Source organism: Nannospalax galili, unplaced genomic scaffold, assembly GCF_000622305.1.
Source record: "Nannospalax galili isolate Female #2095 unplaced genomic scaffold, S.galili_v1.0 scaffold45, whole genome shotgun sequence".
In the NCBI taxonomy this organism is placed as follows: Eukaryota; Metazoa; Chordata; class Mammalia; order Rodentia; family Spalacidae; genus Nannospalax; species Nannospalax galili.
In genome coordinates this window covers 374,724-397,931 of record NW_008355775.1, presented here as the reverse complement: position 1 = coordinate 397,931, position 23,208 = coordinate 374,724, and positions in this window count along the sequence as shown.

Below are 23,208 nucleotides of genomic sequence, written 5' to 3'. Positions count from 1 at the left end.
CCACAGAGGTTTCAAAAAAGGGCATTGGGTTCCCTTGGAACTGGAATTACAGATGGTTATCTGGCCCCTATGTGGGTGCTGGGCATCAAAACCAGGTCCTCTGCAAGGGCAGTCAGTGTTCTAACCTGTTGAGCCATCTCTCCAGTTCCCCATGTAGGGTTTTATTTCAGTATTTAGAATTTTCTGTTTATGCTGTATATTGTCATCTTCATGTATGTCAGTCTGTTGGAGTAGGAGTCATACTGACTGAGAAGAGGCTGCATTTAGAAATTATAGAAAAAAAATGGAAATTTAATCATTTTATTTCTTTCCCAAATTGCTGTTTCTCAAAATTGCATTTTGTTCTGAGTTCTCTTAAATTTTTCATAATCCATTGATATGATTTATTGATGAATACTATTGTTGAATGTGTCTAAATATGCAAGTTATGCTTCTGTAATAATTTATTATACAGTTCTATTACTCACATTTTCTTTTCCTTGTTTTTTAATGCATATTTGTTGAGTTTTTGTGCATTTCGTGTAATAGATCTTAATCAGATTTAGACCACCTCTCACATCTTCATCCCTCAGAGCGCTCCCCCACCAGCTTCCAAACATTCTGTCATATATGTTAAGGCTTATACAATCAAGCATTTGTATCCAGATGCCCCACAGTGCAAGTTCATCCATTGAAGTCAGCTTATCTAGAGTCCCTCCATTAAAAAAGATCATCTCTCCCTCACCTGGAAGAAATCAGTTGTCAATAATTCCTCAGCTAAGTTTGGGACCTGCTGCCTATTTCCCCACTTCCTATACTGGATTTTTTTTCTGATTGAGTCGTCATGGGTCTTGTGCATGCAGTCACCATTGCTGCAAGTTCATATGAGCAAGTTCCCAGAGGCCTGAAAGCTTCTATTTCTTTGTGTTCATGCACCAACCCTGGCTCTATAATCTTTCCACCCACTCTTCGGCAATAGTCTCTGAGCCATGGGTGGGTGAGGTTTAATATATAATTCCTACCTGGGGACATGAACTCTGCAATCTCTTGTTTGCTAAAACTTGGCCAGTTGTGGCTTTCTGTGTGCATCATATTCTGTTGTATGAGGAAACTTCACTGGTTAGAGTTGAGAGCTATGTTAATAGTCTCTCTAACCCCTGTTCCACTATGCTCCATTGAGCCTTAGGTGTAGAGGTTCCACTGTAGATGTGTCACTTAGGGCTTCATATCTCTCAGACATATATTCTCTATGTGTGATCAGTTATTGGACTCTGTAATAGCCTCCATTTGTTACAAGAAGAAGCTTCTTTGATGAGTGTCGGTAAATATAAGGATCCATATTTAGCATACAGTAAGAAATTTCACTTGTCTACTGATAAGACTGTCCTTCCTTTGAATTTTAAATTGATTTCCTTAAAAATACAAGGTGTTGGCTGGAGAGATGGCTCAGCAGTTAAGAACACTGTTCTTATAGAAGACCAGGGTTCGAATCCCAGCACCCACATGGCAGCTAACATAACTCCAGTTCTAGGGGACCCAACAGCCTCTTCTGTCCTCCACGGGCATTGCACGACACGGGTACACTTACCTACATGCAGGCAATACACACAAACACTTAATAAAATAAAATAAAATAATAAAATAAAATAAGTAAAATAAAATAAAATACAAGGTGTTAAATGGATATTTTTTTTGTTAGCAAAGTAAACAAGCTATTAGCCCTAACCCTAATGTAAAAGGTTTCAAATGAATTTACTGCACAAATACAGATGTGTAGTAATCATGGGCAGGTTGTCCTTCCCTGGTGAAGCTCTGGAATGATGTACAAAAAAACAAGTATAGCTTGATCTGTCTGACCCGTTCTAGGTCTGTCATTACTGCCATGGTTTGTGAGAAGTGACTGTCATTTGATATCTTTTGAGAGATGGGTTGAAAGGCCTAGGCAGGAGTAGAGGATTAAAAAGAGGATAGCAACTGTGCCTTTTGGATATTTGCATATGAAAATGAAGGATAGATATGTGCTTGTGTATATGTTTGTATTTTGTGGCTATACAAAAACAGAATAAAAAGTATACCAAAGTATAACGATTGTATATGAAGCACAGATTCTGAATGACCACAGTTATGGTTTCCTCATGAAATAGTTTTTATTACCACAGTTAGCGAAGCAAGATCAAATTATCATGTTTAGGCAATTTTGTTGAAGTGTCACACACTTAAGGAGGTTGGACTCAGTGACCTTCACAATATATTCAAATTAAAACATTCTGTGAATTTAATGTACACAGTGGACAACTGTCCTAGAATAAAAGCAGCCCCTCTACCCACCCCCATCTCTTAATTATCCATTACCTCTAGAGTAAAGTGTCCTTAGAGGCTGACTTCATTCTTCTTATTTTGCGTCAAGCAGAATAGAGCCCTTTTACTGACAGACACAGGTAGGCACCATGACTGTTTTGCCTTGAGGGCAGACCTGACACTGTCATGTTGTATACCCTTAGGATTTCACACCTTACCGTCCATCCTCAGATCAAATGCAGTAGAAATAATCATTTGGTTCAGAACCAATGTTTAGTTAGTTGTTTTGGATACTTGAAAATATTTCTTGATGTGATTCTGCAATTTAATAATTTTGAACCTCAGACTCAGTTCATAGTTATCCAGACCCACATCTAAAATGTGCATGATCCATTAGCAGAGATTGCTTTTCAGTATCTATTGGTTCTTTAACTCAGTCATATCTTGCATTTATTCACTTCCTAAATTCCACTTTCTACTCCATTATCCAAAACTTTATTTAAGAGTGGTTTTCAGTGGGCTGGAGAGATGGCTTAGTGGTTAAGGATACTGGTTGTTCCTACAGGAGGCCCAGGTTTGAATCCCAGCGTCCACATGGCAGCTAACAACTGCCCATAACTCCAGTTCCAGGGGATCCGATGGCCTCGTCTGTCCTCCACGGGCATTGCACAACATGGGTTCACTTACCTACATGCAGGCAATACACTCACATACATAAAATAAAAATAATAAATATTTTTTTAAGTGTGGTTTTCAGAGTAGTCCATGTGATCCCTTTAATTTGCAAGGTGATTTCCATTTTCCCCATGATTATGGAATGTGCCAAGATAACTTTATATCTCTTCCCCTTAGCAAATTTGTTGCTCAGTAGAAAAGTGAAACTAATCATTACTTCATGAGACAAAATTTATAAGAAAAAAGTCCCTACATTGCTTTTCTGAAGGCTGTGCTTTACTTTATTCATTAATGGAACTAAGCCAAGATGCAAATTTCAAGGCAGTGCTATCTTCGTGGGCTTTCACCTCTTCTCATTGTTTGTAATAATTTTGATTAATACAGTAAAAGTATAAACAAAGAATACTTTATATAAGTGAAAGTACACAGAAAAGTACATCAAAAGGGATTTGAATATTAAGTTTTCCAAACAGATATGTGTGTATTTTAAGAATTTGAGTAACATTAAGTACATTGCTCTTATAAGTAGCAAGTAGCTGTTATCTTTTCCACCTTTAGAGGTATATATTAGAAATGTAACTGGCTAGGAAAACACAGGTATTCTTTACAGTTGAATTTGCTAGATTCCATGCTATCACATTAGATATATACTATGGAATTTAGTCTTCATAACTGTCTTTTGACTTAGATATTTTATTACAATTTTTATTGATGATAAGTATGATTTGAGAAACATTGTAATTCAGATGAAGTCAGTTTTAGAATTTGGAATTGGATTTTCTCTTTAAGGATTCAGGATCCATTTAAAACACCTAAAATGATGTGATCCGTTGAAAACTTCCCCATAAGAAATATTATGGTCAAACTAATGTTTTTTTTAGTGGTTTCATTATCATATACTAATTATATAATAATGGGCTTCATATGATATTTTCATAGAATTATGTAACGTATTTCAGTCGTGTTCATTCTTGTTACCCTCTTGCACCTTCCCACTCCATTAATGGACTTCCTCTTTCCATATAGCCAATCTTCTTTTTTTTTGTGATCTGGTGGATTTCATTAGGATTGTTTACAAGTGTATAGATAGGAGCTTCCTTACAGGACCACTGATCCCATCCACTGTAATCTGCTTGCACATCATAGGAGCATGGGAGCATGAAACATCCCCAGTCCATGAAAGTGTGCTGACAGGCCTAATCTTGTGGAGATCTTGTACAGAAAATTAATGGTGCTATAAGTTCAAGAGTACAAGAACCATGTCATGCTCTAAAGCCAGCATTCTGCATTGTTTCCCTGTCTCAGGAATTTACATTATTCTTTCCCTTCTTCTATGATGTGCCCTGAGTTTTAGATGGAGTGTTACATGTGTACATTTATAGCTGTACATTCAACAGTGTTTTATTTTCTATACCTTGACTAGTTTTGAGTCCTTTCAGTTACTGATGACCACTGCAAAAGAAAATTTATCTGATCAAAGATGAAAGAATCATGATTCAATAATAGATATAGTTATTTAGAAGGCAATTTGAGAGGCATATAATGTCTACTTAGCATAAAAGAGGCAGTAACTTCCCCAGTGGGACTTTGACAAGGTGTAAAATGCCAGAAGATTCCTTCTTGTGAAGCAGGCCTCACATCCAATCAGAAAGAGTTAGATGCCCTGATAGTAGTTTGCCACTTTTGCAGCAGTGAACTTATCTTCACTGGTTGGTCAGTATTTTTTCATACAGGGTCCACAATTGAGGATGACTACTGACAGCAATTCTCCTCTAGTATTACGAGGGCTAGCTCTCAGGCAAGAAAATTCCAGTCTAGTTCCAGTTTGAATTTTTTATGCCCTTGTAAGAATTTGAATGAGAATTTCCTTCATAGGCTCCAAGTATTTAGATCTTTTTCCCCTGTTGGTGGTGCTGTTTTAGTAGGTCTTAGAAGGTGCGGCCTTGCTGGAGGAAGCACATCACTGGGGAAATGCTTAGAGGGCTCTTAAGCCTTGCTGGATTTCCAGTCACACTATGCTTCCTGTGCCTGCTTGAAGATGTGAGCCTCTGCCTGCTACTCTCCCTCAATGTATCCCTGCCATGATGGACTCTTGCCGCTTTGGAACAAACCATAGCTCAAATAAACTTTCTTCTCTAAGTTGCTTTGGTCAGTGTTTTTATCATGGCAACAGAAAAGGTAACTAAGACAGTCCTGCAGTCAAGGTTGGTAGAGTATTCAGCATTAGGGTCTTATCAACTGTTTCTTTGGGGTGATCAACAACAGTGGCATAATATATTTATGCATAATCATTTGAGGTGGGGCTGGGAGGAGGGTGCTTAGTGACCTCCCTGACAGGCTTCACACAGACACACACATGCACACACACCCTGAGCATTCCACCTTCCACTTTAGTATCACAAATGTTCTAGTATCTCACCCTCTTAAACAATCTTTCTTCTTCTCTCATGGGCCCCTTTCTAGTTTCCTGAGCTCTGTATACATACTCATTCCAGTATAAGTGCCCATGTTTCTTAATACATCATCTTTTATTCCACTGTTTTTTACATTCACATCCTTAATCCATTAATCATTTTAATAATTTGAGTTTTATATTGCTAATCTAAATCAATTTTGCCTTTTATTCTAATTATTGGAAGTAATTGTTAAGCATGGTACCATTATGATCCACTTCAGAATTCATACTACAATTAAAAATTTAAAGATCTAATTGAATTTAATGGCTTCTTTGTATGTATTTAATGAAGCAAATCTTCCAGTGGGTATGCTGATACAAGAAAACAAAATAAGATGGTATTGAATGATTGAAGTTTAACTTTTATTCTTTAGTCAACATTAACATAAGCTCCTAACATTCTGTGAATTTTTATTAAATAATTGTTCCTTTTCTATGGTCACATAAGTATGAGAAACAGTCTAAGAAGGTGATAGATCAACCGTGAAAAAAGGTTTTGTTTAGACCCTCTAAACAAAATGGAGGGTCATTAAAGCAGTGTCTGGGATGGAGAAGTTAACTAAACTACCAGATAATTCAAGATGAATGGCACTTAAGGTAGCCTTGCTGAAAACAAAATGGAAATCAAATGGTGATGAGGTGACAATGGCTACAGTTCAATGACTCTAAGATACAATCAATGTAATAACTTTTCAGTAAGTGACTGGTCACAATTTTGGAAGCATCAAAGTATTCAACTATGAGGAATCTGTTTAAAAAAAAAAAAAACCCATTAAAGTATTCAACTATGAGGAATCTGTTTAAAAAAAAAAAAACCCACCTATCTCCTGAAAAGTTTTTGTTCCTAGGCCTAGAGATTTTTGCATTTATTCCCAGCTACATTGGAGGCTGAGGAAAGGAGATTTCAATATCAAGATTTCCAAAGTTTACAGTAATGCTAGTTAATGGCCAACCTTGACAACTTAGTAAGAGCCTATTTTAAATAAAAGTATAAATTAAGTTTATATTTTATGTTTGGCCTCATTAATAGCTATCATGGGAGAAGGGCTATTGTTGAGTTACCTGCTAGAAATATTAAAGATAATAGTGGGCTTAATCTACTGCATGTGGGTGAGAATAACAGGGAAATTCATCCATATAGACACAATGAAGTAACTATTAAAAATGTGGTGGTTTAAGTGAGAAAATCCCCCATAGGCTCTAATTACTTATTCCGTAGTTTGCAATTCTGTTTATGGAAGATCTTGGAACCATTAGGAGTTATGATCATACTGGAGGAAGCATATCATTGGGGGTGGGCTTTGAGAGTTCTTATGCTCTGCATCCTATGACTGTTTGATGGAATAAGTACTCAGCTTTCTTCTCTAGCCACCCCTGACACCATGCTTCCCTGTCATAATGTTCTCTTGCCCCTCTGGAAACATAAGTTAAAGAAATTCTTCTGTCTATAAATTGCTTTGGTCAATGTGTTATGATGTTTTATCATAGCAAGAGAAAAGCAAATAATACAGAATTTGGTACCAAAGTGTGGGTTGTTGTTGTGAAGAAATTATGTGGGTTTTGAGAAAACTGTGGAAGACTTTGGGAGTTTCAACTATAAAAGCAATAGAATACTGGATGCAGAACTTAATGGAATGTTCTGGTAGGAGCCTGGAAAAAAGTAAAGCTAAGAACAAGGTAGTTCTAGAAAGAAATAAGGACTTAAAGACTGTGAATGAAAATTCCTAGGGCGGGGGGGAAACCCAAAAAACTGCATTTTGGTCTGAACTTTCTATAAGGCTGATTAGCCATTCAATGACTGTGGAGAGTTTGAAATTTTACAGATCCAGGGACTATTTACAATTTATATTGAGTCATCTTCAACCCTAAATAGTCAAAATAGCTAATCCTTACATACCTGTTTCTGACTTAACATCCTGTCACTAACAGATAAAAACTTCTTGGAACTTATCACTCAGGTTAATGAGATCTAGTATTCTCACCATCCTGAGTGTCATCAGATTGCATCTAAGGCCTATGGCTGAGACTCCTTTTCTGCTGCAACTGTTTCCTTAGTGTTTTCATCACTGTTTCTGAGAAGTGTCTTGATTTATACCTTTTTTTGTAGTCCTTTCATTGAAAATCTTCATAAAACTGTTTCCATGTTGGAACACTGAATTTTGGGTAATGTGAATCTGGGTTCCCAGGTTATGGTCACTCATATTTGTCTCTAGAATAAACCATCTTTTACCCCTTTGAGGTAAGAGTTGTGTGTTTTCACAACAGCAACAGGAACATTTTAGCAAACTGTCTGGCTGTTTTCTGTCATAGACTGAATAATTTGTCTGAGGCTAGATTGAAAAATAAAGGACTAATTTCTTTGATTGGGGAAATTTCAAGACAACCTAACTTTAAAAATGATGGCTTGGTTATTAATAATGAATATTATGGAGATCTATAGTGGAAATGAGCAAGTGGGGCAGAAAGAAATAAGGACTGTGCAGTATGGAGAGAAAGGGAGTACTAGGAAGCTTAATAATGTAAGAAATGAGGCTTATTCTGAAGGAGATTTCAGGCTTTTTTATCAAGAGTTTAGAGACATTAAGGAGGGGCCTCCAGATTTCACTTGGATAATGGATAATGGGCAAGACCATTCTTAGCTAAACCTCTAACTTTTGAAAAGAAAAAGCCTAAGGAGTTTTCTGCTCCTAGATAACCATAAAACCAAAGGCTGCTGGTACTGTGGATAAAGTAAGCCAGGGTTCACTCCAACCTGACTGCAGAATTAGGCCATGTAGTTCACATGGTGCTGGTTTTAGAGGCATGAAAGATGCAAGAGTGAGGGTATCATTGGTTCTTCCTCAGATTTCAGAGAGCTATAGAATCCAGGCCCTGTCTGAGAAAGAGGCCCTGAGAAGCCATTGTGTGAAACTGTGAAGGTTAAGCCTGGTTTCCCTTGGAGATCCCAAGATGTTGGAGATGCCAGAGCCATGATATATCTGCCAATAAGAGCTGTATACAGGAAGTGGTATCAAGCCAAGAGAATGAGTGTTGAAGACAGAAAAGCTGGAGAGGTAGAGCCATCCACACCCTTTGGAAGTAAAGTCCCAGATATCAGATATAAAAGTACAGGTTTTGATGTTTGTTCTACTGGGTTTAGTCTTCCTTGGGTCTGATATTTCCCACCTTGCCTCCATACCTCTTTTTTGGAATAAAAATGTATATTTGGTTCCAAAGAATGTTGAAAGTAAGAAATTTGCTTTTTTGATTCTGCAGTGGCTTACAATTAAGAGGATGTTTTGAGTCTCACAAGAGACTTTGGACGCTGAATAAGTCATGGTGAGACTATCAAGGCTATGGGGACTTTTAAGGATGGACTATATATACATTTTGCAATTATGATATGATCTTGATGCTATGGGGCCCAGGGAGTGGAATGCAGTGGTTTGAATGATTGCTCCCAATAGTCTCCAAGTATTTGAATACTTGATCCCCAGTTTGAAGTGTTGATTAGGGAAGATAATGAAACCTTTAGGAGGTATGGCAAAGCTGGAGCAAGCATGTCACTGAGGGTGGGCTATAAGAGCTCAAAGCCATACCACCTCTAGTCTATAATTCTCTGCTTCCTGTGCCGTCTTGAAGATGTGAGCACTCAACTTTCCAACCTGGCTACCTCTGCCACTGTGTCTTCTTTCCATGATGGACTCCAATCATTCTGGAACAATAAGCCAAAGAAACCTTTCTTTCTATCGGTTGCCTTGGTAATGGTGTTTTATCATAGCAATAGAAAAGTATCTGATCTAATAATGTTAGGTTTAATATGCTGTATGTGAGTAAGAATACCAGAGAAATTCGTTCATATAGACACATTAAATTCCTATAAAGATACTCTAGATTAATAGACTTTACACCTGGGAGGACTATTGATTGCTTCTCTCCCTTGGCAGCTTACACAGCACTTTCCAGTATTATGAGAAGTAGTCATCAGGGAGGAAACTCCAAAGTGAGTTTCAGCTTGATTGTACGAAGTCTTATGTCTGAAATAAGTGGTGTTGTCAATAACAGGATCTTGCCATGGCTATATTGTTTGCAAGTCTTTTCAACTACCCTGGGCAATAACTTGAAGGGAGGTTTTTCCTGTCTGGCACTGGGATTTTTGTTAGAAATCCTTCTGCTACACATATGGTTTTTTATTAAACCTGTATATCAATACATTTGTCTGTGTCTTTTTCAGACATTCTTCATATTATTTAATTCCCTTTCCTCCCTCTCCGCTTTTATTACCATCCCTGTCTATGCCCTGTTAAAACCCTCTCATTTTTTGCATTTCCCCATTAATAACATCTGTGTCCTATTACCCCCTCCCTTAATGTTACCTTTCTACTTTCCAGGCTTTTGCAGTTACTTCGGGTTATGTATTCACATCTAAAGATTTGGAGTTAGAATCTATCAATAAGAAAGCGGGTTTCCATTTACTTACATACTTGTTAGAGTTTAGTGCCAGTTGTTTTCTTGATCTAAACCACTCTGAGGTACATTGAAATCTTAATTATTTTTATTTTCTTTTCTATAGTTGCTAAGGATGTTGAACACATTTTCACATATTTCTTAGCTATTTTTGTTTCCCCCTTTGAGAAATCTCTGTTCAGATCCATAGCCTATTTTTAATTGGTTCATTTGTTTTCTTGATCTTTTTTGACCAGCCCATCAAAATGTCTCTATTGTTGCAGCAGTGCAACCAAGAGATCTCTAATTGGACTTAAGGCTCACTCAATAGGAGGAAATCTGTGCCTATGTAGTGAGCATAGTAACATGTCTATGATTTTTCTGTTTATAGACCTTAGAAGAAAAATTAATATCAGTGGCACTTTTCTATACCAATTTAATTTCTTATATATTTTATAAACTTATCCTTGTATTCACAAATAAGTGGAGCTCCCAGCACTCATCAAAGAAACTTCCTTTTGTAACATATTTAGACCATTTCAAGTTCCACAACTGGTCAAAATGTGGAGTATAATTGTGAGGTGCCTAGCAACAATTGGTACATTTGCAAAGCACCTGCTACACGTAAGACTCAGGAAACATCATGGAACATAAGGAGAAAAGATTGCAAGAATCAGAGGATCAGGAGGTCTGTGACTTTTAGATATGACAGGGAAGCTTCATCCATGAGATACCATGTTTGCCTAAGTAAGAACTGCATAGTGACAGCACCACTTGACAAGTGAATGTGCATGGGGGAAATTTCATGAGGTCCCACCTCTAGATGAAGAGCTACAGGCAATCAAGTGTGACAAAATAATGCCGAATCAGTTTTCTCTAAGGATAAGTGTTCTGATATGTCATATATCCTTAGTGATCAGGCCTAAACACATGTACACAAAAGCACCACTTAATGGACTAAGTAATTTATACATGTGTATGTACATATACTATATAATACTCATAGTACTCATAATACTTTATGCATATATAGTAATTATGCATGAAATTCTCAAGAAAAGGGAAAAATAGACTTGATTCGGTGTCTAAAACAAAGTAGTTGTAACTTTGTTACATTAAGAAAAGTGGGGAACTTACTATAGTATACAATAAATAAAATTAGGAAATTAAAGTGCCCAATATTTAGTACAAATGTGGGAGTATATAATTTTAGGTAGATAAAAGATAAGCACCCTCTTATTTTCTAATTTTTTGTAGAATATAATAATGTCCACTCTAAATATATGTCCAATATAAATATAAATATAAATAAGGTCCAATATAAATATATTGATGAATCCTTCCCCAGAAAGCTAGAAGAACATCATTTCTGTCTCCATAGAGATGGATGTGCCTTGGTATGTTTCAGTAGTAGCATAGTCTCTGTCTCTAAAAGTCTGAACAGAGATTAACAGTGTTCACACTAAAATGTTCACCTCTGTTTCAATGAGCATGATAGTTTCTAGAATGTAATAAGATCAGTACAACTAAATACCATTAGCAATGAGGATGCAATCTCTGAAGCAAGTATAATGAGAAAAAAGTTGGTATATATCATTAAGGATAGAAGATAGTGGTGGTGGATAAGTAATATTGTAGTTCTGACTTGTGTGTATGTGAATCCCTTCATCTTTATAATTAATGACTTTATCATGAATGCTTTGTTCCCTGACATTTTGACGTGTGTGTTTGTGTGTGCGCGCATGTGTGTGTGTGTGTGTGTGTATTTAAGATTCTTAGCACTCAGTTTCACAAATAATCAACTATTCCATCTAGCTATTGGTTAAGTCTCATGATTTTTAAAATGTAGACCAATAGAAAAGAAAATGAGAAGAAAGGAAAATAAGGAAAACAAATAAAGTTGGTCACATTGGGCTGCATTGATTAACACTAATTATCAGAAGAACTACGATTCTTGATATACAATCGAGACAGAAGATACTGTCAGGAATGTTTCTTGAGTAGTTCTTTGGAAAAATTGTACTTGTTCATAAGCAAACATAGATTTAATAGAGGTTGATCACAGTGCAGTGTTGACATGACCTCAAATATTCATGCTTCTTGAGAATGAAGAAGTAAATCATCAGGCACTAAAAGGAATAAATTTGACCAATTGAAGTGATGCACACTGGGGAAGGGGACAGTGAACAAGTAGAACAAAAATAAAATTATGAAGGCTATGTTGGTTTGAATTAGAATGACCCCCATAGGCTCCAAGTATTTGAACATTTTGTCCCCAATTGGTAGTGCTGTTTTGGGAAGTCTTAGAAGGTGTGGTCATGTTGGAGGAAGCATGTCAATCAGGCAGGGTTAGAGAGTTCTTAAGCCTTGCCTGATCTCTGGTCATTCTCTTGCTTTCTGTGCCTGCTTGAAGATCTGAGAGCTTAGCTCTTCTGGTCCTCCTTCAGTCACCTCTACCACCATGCCTCCCCACTGTGACGGACTGACTCTTACCCCTTTGGTACTGTGGGTGTTTCCTTCCTCATTTTCTTTCTCCCTTGTTTGCTTTATTCTCATATTTATATTTTAAATAATTTCTTCCTCTGTTCCATTAAGCTTATAATACATGAGAAAGAGAGAGAGAGAGAGAGAGAGAGAGAGAGAGAGAGAGAGAGAGAAGTGGTTTAACTAAGAATTTGTTCTTGTGGCTAGAGAGATGACTCAGCTGTTAAGAACACTTGCTGCTCTTATAGAGGACAGATTTAGTTCTCAGCACCCACATGACATCTAACAACCATCTGTAATTCCATTTCCAGGAAAAGCCAATGCCCTCTTCTAACCTCTGCAGGGATTGTACAACATGAGTGCACTTACATACATGCAGGCAATACACTCATACATATAAAATAAAAGTAACAAAAAATTCATTCATTAATCAGGTATTATTACAAAGGATCTTTGTAACTGAACAAAAGGAGGATGAATATCACCAAAAATGAATGAAGTGACAGTAATTGTGAAGCTAATTTAGGAGCAGTGTTGGGTGCCTCTGATAATACATGTTTTTTTCTTCATTTAGATAATGCCTTTTTATTACTGCCATGTGACAACTGGTTATTCAAGTAAATATAAGATACACATGAATTTCAGCAAACAAGCAAGAAATTTGCTTTGATAAACTACTCTTTCATATTTTTCTCTATTATAAAAAAAATAGACATCTTAGAACAACATTTATTTGACCCCAGTATATCCAGGGTTCTGGCTATGAACTGGAGGCCATTCATTAAATGATATTTTCATGTCTAATTTTTGTAGGCAGAACTCAAGCATAGAAGTGTTTTCTTTTTCTTTTCTTTTCTTTTAAATATTTAACTTTATATTTTTGTTTCTTTTTAAAAAATATTTTATTTATTATTTACATTTTATGTGTATGAGTGTATTGGCTCCATGGATGTGAATGTACCCATGTCATGCAATGCCACGGAGGTCAGAAGAGGGCTCTGGATACCCCTGGAACTGGAGTTAAGGACAGTTTGTAGCTGCCATGTGGGTGCTGGAAAGCAAGCCCAGGTCCTCTGCAAGAGCTGTCAGTGCTCTTAACTGCTGAGGCATCTCTCCAGTCCTATTTTTTTCTTTAAAAATTTTTTAAATTATTTATTTAATAACCACATGATTAGAGGAAACATTTCATTACAGCATTAACACATTCAGCAACAATTTCCAGAGCAAAGATGAATCTCTTTCAAAATTGGCTGTAAATGTTTAGGTTCACAGTTGAATTAATACAGTTATATACTATTGAACTCAGTATAAACTCTATAAGACATAAAATTGAATGAGGTTTTTAACCTTTAGAAAAGATCTCCATTTCATTTTAAAATATACTGTTTCATATAGAAAAACTCATTTTTAATGCTACTAACAGAATGTTTGCATGGCACCTGAGAATGTATATAAAGTCATCAGGTAGATTTCACTGGCAATGTTGTAGAAGTAGTGAGTATGCTGCAACATGCAAAGACAAGAATTTAAAATTCATTAGTAATTTTCAGAAAGAAGTGTTGGAAATGAAATGAATGAATGAAATTGTAAAGATACTGGATAAAAATTTGGAGTGAAATACAATGAAGAATAAATATAATGAACAATGTCTGAAGGAATTTGTAGTTGAAATATAATATTTGCCTTAAAATTTAAAAACATGCACATTTTACAAAATAGGTTTTAACTGTGTATAGCTCAGTTAATGGAGACATTATGTCACACCCCGTTCTTGTAAGGTTCAGGGGTCATAACATAACTGGATGCAGAAAGACAAAAATAGCCAGAGATAGTGAAGGCTTGCTGCAAAATAAACAAAAAAGTGTTTTTAGGACATGACAGGCCACTGTATACATGAATTCACAGCAGCTTGACTAAATGCACAAGGCCTGAATAAGTCTGGGCCAGTTAAAATACCAGCATAGGTGTAGGAAAAGTTCATGAAGTTTCATTGTTAGTTGAGGAAATCTTGGCAGTTAATGGTTGCTGAAGAATGGAATGTGTCAGTTTTCTTTGGTGGTATGACCCCTGTGCTGGATAGCTTTAGTGTCAACTTGACACACCTGGGTTGAGGGATCAACAATTGGGGGATTGCCTCTTTTGGACTGGTCTGTGGCCATGTTTGAGGGGCATCTTCTTAATGAGTGATGTGGGAGGACCCAGCCCACTGTGGGTGGTGCCACTCCTGGGCAGTAGGCCTGTGTTGCATAAGAAAGCAGGCTGAACAGGGGCCAGGGGAGCAAGTCAGTAAACAGCATCCCTCCATGGCCTATGTTCCAGCTCCTGCTTCCAGGTTCCTTCCCTGAGTTCCTACCTTGGGCTCCCTGATGAACTGCCACCTGGGAGATGTAAGCTGAATAAAACCTTTCCTCCCCAAGTTGGTAGAGGTCAGAGTGTTTTGTCACAGCAATGAAGAACAAACTAGGACAGAAATTGGTACCAGAAGTGGGGTTTTGCTGTGACAGGCCTGATTTGGTGTTTTGGGGAGGACTGTGGAAGTATTTGGAACTTTGGGCTGGAACAGTAATGCTGAAAGAGTTGTAGATGATGGAGGTCTGGCTTGTGATGCTTCAAAGGGAAGCAGAGACTATCAGGGCTGTTCATGTGAGATTTTGGATTGAGAATCTGTGGATTCTGGTCAGCTGGGGCTGAAGAATGATCTGTGATTAAGAAGAGACCAGAACTTGAAGCAAAACCTTTGCTTTACTGGGACAATTGATGCTGGTTAGCTGGGGCTGAAAAATCAGCTGTAAGTAACAAGAGACCAGCATCACTTTGGTGGGATCTTCTGGGAGGTATTTCCTCAGGGTCAGCACACAGAGGGGACCCGCAGCTCTATTTCAAGCTGGAAGCAGGACTTGGCAATGTATAAGAGTCTCCTGCATGGTTCTGATGTTGAAAGCGTGAAGGAGTCACAGACAGTAGCTGAGGCTTGGCACTCTGAGAGGCCAGGAAAGGCCATAGGTGAAAGTACAGCTTCAGTTGCTGTGAAGACCCCAGGATTGAAGGGGTCATGGAGAGAATATGAGGCTTTGTACCCCAAGAGGCAAGAAGAGGCCATTGGTGGAGGTGTAACCTCAGTTTTAGTGGAGACCCCAGCTTTTTGGAGATGCCAGGACCATGGGACAACTACCAAGGACAGCAGTAAGTGTGGAATGGAGCTGACCTGGGTCTGTGAGATGAGCTGAGTGTGCTGTGGACTGCAGAGTCAGAGCAGTGGAGCTGCCAGTACCCTTTGGAGCCCAGAAGATCGTGAGTGAATCCCAGATTTCCAGCCTCGAGCTATTTTGCTGGACTCTGGGTTTGCTTAGGTGTGCCCTATTCTTCCCTTTGAAATAAGACAGTACTTGCTTTGGATTTTATAGAAGCCCACCTGTGGGCTTTAAAAGAGACTATGGACTTTTAAGTGTTTGGATTTTTTAAGGATTGTGGGGTTTTTAGGTTGTACTGTCTTATGTTGTGATATTAACATCATATTTTGGGGACAAATTGGAAAGTTTATAGTTTAATAGTGATGTTTGTGTGTCAAGTTGACAAGGAGTCAATTGTTCTGGATAGCTTTAGTGTCAACTTGACACACCTGGTTTGGGGGATCCTCATTTGGGGAATTGCCTCTGTTGGATTGGCCTATGTCCATGTCTGAGGGTCATCTTCTTGATGAGTGATGTGGGAGGGCCCAGCCCACTGTGGGTGGTGCCACTCCTGGGCAGGTGGGTGTGTGTTGCATAAGAATGCAGGCTGAGCAGGGGTAAGGAGAGCAAGTCAGTAAGCAGGGTTCCTCCATGGCCTGTATTCCAGCTCCTGCTTCCAGGTTCCTGCCCTGAGTTCCTACCTTGGGCTCCCTGATGAACTGTGATCTGGGAGATGTAAGCTTAGTAAACCCTTTCCTCCCCAAGTTAGTAGTGGTCAGAGTGTTTTGTCACAGCAGTGAAGAACAAACTAGGACAACCCCTGATAGGCTGTCTATCCACATGCCATTTTACAGGCCTGCGCTGAGGCATATACTGGCAGCACAAGGCACATAAAATGAGTATCTGAAGTTGGGTGGGAAAAGTGGTGGAATGATAAAAAAGGAATTGGAGGGGAGGGAATGGGGGAGACTTTATCAAAACATATTACATGCATGTATCCAGTTATCAATAAAATTCAAAAATCCCTCAAATGAGTTTCTTTTTGATATTTGCATACATACATAGCATGTACTTTGGTCATATTTACCAGCTGCCATCTTCCTTGCTTTATCCATACTTCTGTCCTCCAACTGTTACTTCCTGTATTCAGAACAGCCTCCTTTCTATTTTCATGGAACATATTCAATAAACTCTGCTCCATGTACCAATGAAATGTGAGTCTAAATTGACTATTTTTATGACACTTAGATGAAGTCAGGATTTTACATATTGTCTCACAAAGAATTAAAGAGACATAGGATTGAGACTGACATATAACCCATCGAGAAGAGGTAAAATTCAATAAGATATAGGCATGCTAATGGCAAAACAGCCCCTCTCAATATATATAAGTATTGGACTATGTTTGAATTTCCACAGGATATGTATGAAAAGGTGAATCTAAGGTAATATTTTTCTAATGGTGTATTGTAGTAGTATTTAAAAAAAGATGTTTTCAAGATTAATTCCTGCTTTATTTTCCTTAGGTAACTAAATTTTAAGGAATTATTCCAGTAATTTACAATATTAAAAGTGGCTAAAATTTATGATATCATCTTATCATTGATAAGTTAAACAATATTTTTTTAAAAAAATAATTAAAAATTAAAGAATTAAAAGCACTCTGTGCTTTAACTCATATTTAAGTAGTTTTGAACACTTTTTCTGTTAATACCTGAAAGATGAAAGGTATAATAAGATGCAGCACTGGAGCTCTAAGGAGTCAAATGCTGAAGCAGAGTGCAAAGGTGACTACTACACTGGTGGGTGCACTCAGACGCACGCTGACTCAGAGTCTTAGGGGGCCTGAGCAGATCTGATAGAGCATCTCACGGATGACACTGAAGTATTATGGAGATGCAGAGTAATTAGCCACAAACAGAAAGAAAAGAATGAGCCTAGTAAACACACTAGTATTTCTAAAGGTTTTGGAGTGTTAAAACATGTGCTCCACAAAAAAAAAAAAAAAAAAAAAAAAAAAAAAAAAAAAAAAGAAAGTAAAGAAGAAACGAAACAAAACGAAAAACTGCCAGAAAACCTACAAGCAGTTTGACAGAAGTAAATATTGGATAGTAAAGCATAAGCCTTGATAAGCCTTGAGTATTTGGAGGGAGTGAGATAATGAACAAGTTTAGATTTTATAAATAGTAAGTAGCTGAAGAGGTGTGCAGAAGACAATGAATAACGACTTCAATGTTAAGATGGGAGAACAGTGTATTATATGTCACAAAAATCCACTTGTGATTAGCAAGAACATGGCAATAAGCAACATCAGATACAGCGAAGCGTACTTTCAATTTCAGAGACATTTAAAAATAAATAAACCCCAGTCAGACTGGCTAAGATCAAGAGAACAAATGATACCAAATGCTGGCGAGGATGTGGAGAAAGGGGAACACTCACTCACTGCTGGTGGGATTACAAACTTGTGCGACCCCTATTGAAAGTCGTATGGAGAACTCTTAAAAATCTATAAATGAGGGGCTGGAGAGATGGCTCACTGGTTAAGAGCACTGACTGATCTTGCAGAGGACCCAGGTTTAATCCGAAGCACCCACAAGGTGGCTACTAACCATCCTTAACTCCAGTTCCAGGGGAACCCGACGCCCCCTTCTGATCTCCGTAGCATTGCCCGACCTGGGTGCACTCACATACATGCTGGCAATATGCTCATACACATAAAATTAAAAAAAAAAATTAAAAACCTAAAAATGAATGAACATACCATATAACATGGTTATACTACTCCTTGAAATATACCCAAAGGACTCATCCTACCTATTGCAGAGATACTTGTACAACCATGTTTGTTGCTGCTTTTTCCCCTCAATTGACGAGTGGTTAACAAAAATGTGGTATGTTTACACAATGGCAGTAAAGTGTAAGTGTAAAACTCAGGAGTAAAGAAAGGTAAAATGGTGAAACTTGCAGGTAAATAGATGGTTTGGAAACTGTTATACTAAGTAACACAGACTCAGAAAAATAAAAGTTTTATGTTCTCCCTCATTTGTAGATCCTAGCACCAAAGTGAATGCATATCCTGATGCAACTGAAGGAGCCAGGAATATGGAAAGGAACATGAGAGAGAAGAATAGGACATATGTGTTACTAAGGGAGAAATATGCAAAACGGGGGTAGTCAAGGTGAACAGGGGAAGGAGGGCTATACAAAGAACTAAAGAGGAAAAAGTCTCCTGACTCACTGTTAAATAATAATAATAATAATAATAATAATAATAATAATAAAAAGCCAGAAGGAACCCTACTGGGATGGAAGTAAGCCCTACCAGAAGCATGCCAGAGGTGGTAGCCCCCCTCTGGCACTGGGTTTTTCATTTTCCAGAGTTCTCTCTTGGTCTCTTGCACTATCAGACAAACCACATAATATATTTTTATGTGAATTTATTATAGTTTATATCTTGGGGGGTTGGAGAAACTTACAGAGACTAACTCCTGGCACCCAGCACCGCAGGCCACCTCCATTCTAGATTGCTTCCCTGCTGCCCACAGCCTCTGTTAACTTTCACCCACGCATCTTGGGCCTGAAGTCTCCTTCCAGGTGGGTAAATGCCCCCTCTTGTGAGACAGGGGCGGGGAGTGTCTTTTTTTCTCCATGCCTGTTCCTGGCAGCTCCATGGCTCCCAGAAGCCCCTCCACAGTCCATTCTCCATGGCAGGCCCTGTCCCTTGGAGGAATCAGGTCTCTGGGACACACCCCCTACGAATTGTTGATCAGAGGGGGCCTAGAGGTACCCAAAACAATAAATGCCATTGCCAATACAGTAAAACCCTATTGCTGAAGATACCACATGATGTGAGTGCGCGAGAGAGAGAAATTCAAGCTTTGACTGCGCTAGAAGTTCCCTGCCACTGGATTGGTGGCTTTCATAGTGCCAGAAGGCTACATGAAATGGCTGGGGGAGAACTATCCCCTATAATTCTGCTCAATGATGAACCCTGTGGGCTGCACTATCAACGTTCCAAACAAGATGTTTCAGCTGGTGTAATAGTTACATGCCTGGTGTATGTTCAACCAGCAAACATTTTTGATTGGACATAATGCCTGCTCCTAGAGGTGAAACACACATCTGGAAGTGTAGACCAGGCCGACCCCCTGTGGCAGGGGATGACATAGGCCACAGTGGGAAATCGTTGTTATTGTTTTGTTAGACGGATGTGATGCACCTGCTAAAGCACCATCCAAGCATTTGTGTTTATGGCCATCAGTTAAGTTATTATACCAGCCACTGTTTAGGTGTTCTTGCTTCTTGCTGTTTGTGTTTCAGGAACCCCACTGAAACGGGCCAGCAGCCCATGGAAAACTGATGATGCAGAGAGCTGAAAGTTCAGCTTTGAAACAGTGGGAGGAGGATTAAAGAGGATGGTGGAAAGAATGTAAGAGCCTGAGGAAGGGGTGGAATGTTAGCTTGAAGAGTCCTTCAACCATTATGCTGGCAAGCTATAGCCACACCTCCTTCCCATGTTCATCAAGGAGTCATTGGAGAGTCATTTATCCTCCCACCCAATTAGTCAACCTTAGCTGCGTGTGGGGGAGGGAGGGGCTAAGGATATATAACCCTAGAACAACATGAAACACCTCTCTTACCATTTTGTGCAGCTGTTGGGAATCAGGAAGTCACAAGATCCATATTTGAGTGTGGACTTTGCAATGCAGCCATTAATGGGAGGGGGTTGTGCCCCCCTTCTGTAAATAAACCCCCACCCTATGCTCTATTAGAAAGTCCAATAAACTCATTAGGATTAAAAGATAAAAAGAACAGAGCTAATGGAAACATTCATTATTCCACCAAAGTTGACCCCATGTTGGCAGACCCTTTGGTTTGTGCTTTCTTATTCCACACCCCCCCCCATTAAGCTTCATTGTACATATATTTTTATGTAATCTGCTTCAAGTTACATTCTGGAAAATTGTGGTAAAAAATGCCTCCCTTTGGAATAAAAGATAAATAAATAAAAAAGATGAAATAACCCCCCTCCCCAAAATAAGTAAACAGGATGAAATGATGGATGTGGTAGGAAGGAAAACAAAGAACTGAGGAAAATGCCAGGCTTCTGACTCTGACTCTAAGGGTTAGCACAATGATGGCTGAAGAAAATGCAGAGAAGTTACTGACTATAAAAATGAAGAGGTTTTGGTCCTAATGGCTTTTAAAATTATTTGTTACACTGGACTAAAATATTAGACATAAATAATTTGTGTTCCCAGGGCTAGGAAAACATTACATGCTAAATTAGCAAGAAGAAAATTACTGCTGCCTTCTTTTAAACACTTTGTCCTGGCAGGCAAATGTATTTGTACATACAATAAACACCCCTCCCATTAAATTGTTATCATTAGGAATCCCAGTTCTGTTTTATAAAAGACATAGCAATTATGCTAAAATGAGTTATAGTTGTGTCACTTTTCCTAGAATCCAGTAAATTTGTGAAAATAAATGTCAATAGCATACAAAAAAATTGTTATGTGATAAAATATAAATATTATAAAAACCTTCACTCATCCATACATTCTCATTGGGCAAGAGTTACAACATGCCTCCGTATCAGTGAGATTAGGAGTTAAAGCAAGTTACTAGGAATTTTTTGCTAAGGAATTAGTCAAGGACAGTAAGTGAGTATCAATTCCTACTCTTTATTTTGGAATGGTCTATTCATAGTTTCGTTAATGGGAAAAATGAAATTAAGAAATGAAACTAGACTTTGATGTCTCTGAGGAAAATACTACATTTTGACAAGAGTGAGCTATTAATCAAGTAAGGAAATCAATAACTAATGGCTTGTTGATGGAAGAAAAATCCTAGAAAGTAAGATACTATCTATTAATTATTCATAGCATGAAATCTCCCTGGAGCTTAGGAATTGAGCAGAGGAGGTTTCATCCCACATATGGCTGAATTCTAGATATTGTCCTAAAATGTGGATTCAGGAGAGAATCAAGTTACTCCTGAGAACATAGGTTTTCTCTAAAGGTCAAATGATTATTGTAGGACCAGAGGACTTAAAAAGATGATAGATGCATGCATCCTTTGCTCTTAAACATAGTGCTAGGAAATCTTTAAGTCAACTGTAATTTCCGCTTGACTTCTTCTATGTTATAGATCTCTTCCTTGATGTATTATATATGTAATACTAAGCTTTACAAATGAGCTGTAGCCCATCCAAAGCCTTTTGCTTCTGAAAGTTAAGATAATAATATGGCTCTACCCATTTTCCTTCAGGATTCAGTTCAACAACCATGTTTTATTCAGCAATCTGCTACATGAAAATTAATGAGTATCTTACAGAGTGAAAAGTATCAAAGGGAAGTAAAAAAGAAAAGTTGAGAAATTAAGTCTTCTAATTGGCTGGCATGTTAGAAGAGGTAACACCAAGAAAGGAATGGCATATATTGTGACACTACATTCACTAAGTTTTCCTCAGCAAGACCAAGAGCTTAGTGCTATATGTATATAAGAAAAGAAGACAGATTCCATCTTCAAAGAGCGCAGGATATACTAGAAAAGCCCAATAATAGAAGCAATGACTTCAATGAAATGTTGAAAGCTGAGGAAGAAGATATTCATTGAGAGTTATGCACCTGAAGAATGGGGTATTTACTACCTGGTAGACAAAAGTAAGCAAAGGTCGTTTCAAGATGCTTTCAAACCTAAACAAATCAGGGGTGGTACAACATGCCTGTAATCCCACAACTCCAGATGCTGAGTCAGGAGAATTGTGAGTTAAAAAAAATTGTGAGTTCTACTTTAAGAACAATCTCAAAAATATATATATATATAAATAAAATATGACAATGAAACAAGCAGAAAACTTGAGAATCATCTGAAAGAATTAAGTCAAATTTCTCATAATTTAAAATTTTTAAGTCTTTTTGAAAATTCTAAAGTTTATTCAGTTGATAAAGAATAATAGGTGTTTGTTTTTAGCTTAAAGAGACAATATTCATCATGAGAATGAGAACATCCAGCTAATATCAGATTAGAAAAGGTGACAGGATTAAACAATTTGAAGTATATAAAGAATTAATATAAGAATTTTATTAATAAATCCATATCAAGATATTTTGAAATTCAAATGAAATAAATAATTTACTGGATGAATAAGTCATGACTATTACAGAGATGGACAACTGATTAAAATGTAGCTGGGGGCAAAGCCCCAATTGATATCTAAAACACAAAGGCTATGCATAAGTCTCAGAGAAATCATAGAAGAGAGAGCAAAAAGTTCTTAAGACACAGAGAACTAGAGTATCTACAGCTAGAGAGTGGTTTTTTTTGGTCTTTTTGAGACAGGGTTTCCCTATAGCCCCAGCTGTCCTGGTACTCACTATGTGGACCAGGCTGGCTTGAACTCACAGAGATCCAGCTGCCTCTGCCTCCAGTGTCTTTTAGACACAACAGGTAAGCTGCACCCATGAAATATCAATAATATAGTTGCCTAAACAAGATCTGCATAATGATAAACACCAACTATCATACCAATGTGAATGGGGAAAGTTGCACAAGATTCTACCTGTAGATAGAGAGTTATGGGTAATCAGTGGCTACTAAGAGAAGAATCAGTGTTCTCCAAGTATAAGCTCCCTGATATTTCAATCAGTCCATAGTGATCATCCCTAAATGCAAATTACATGCATATATATATATATATATATATATTAACTA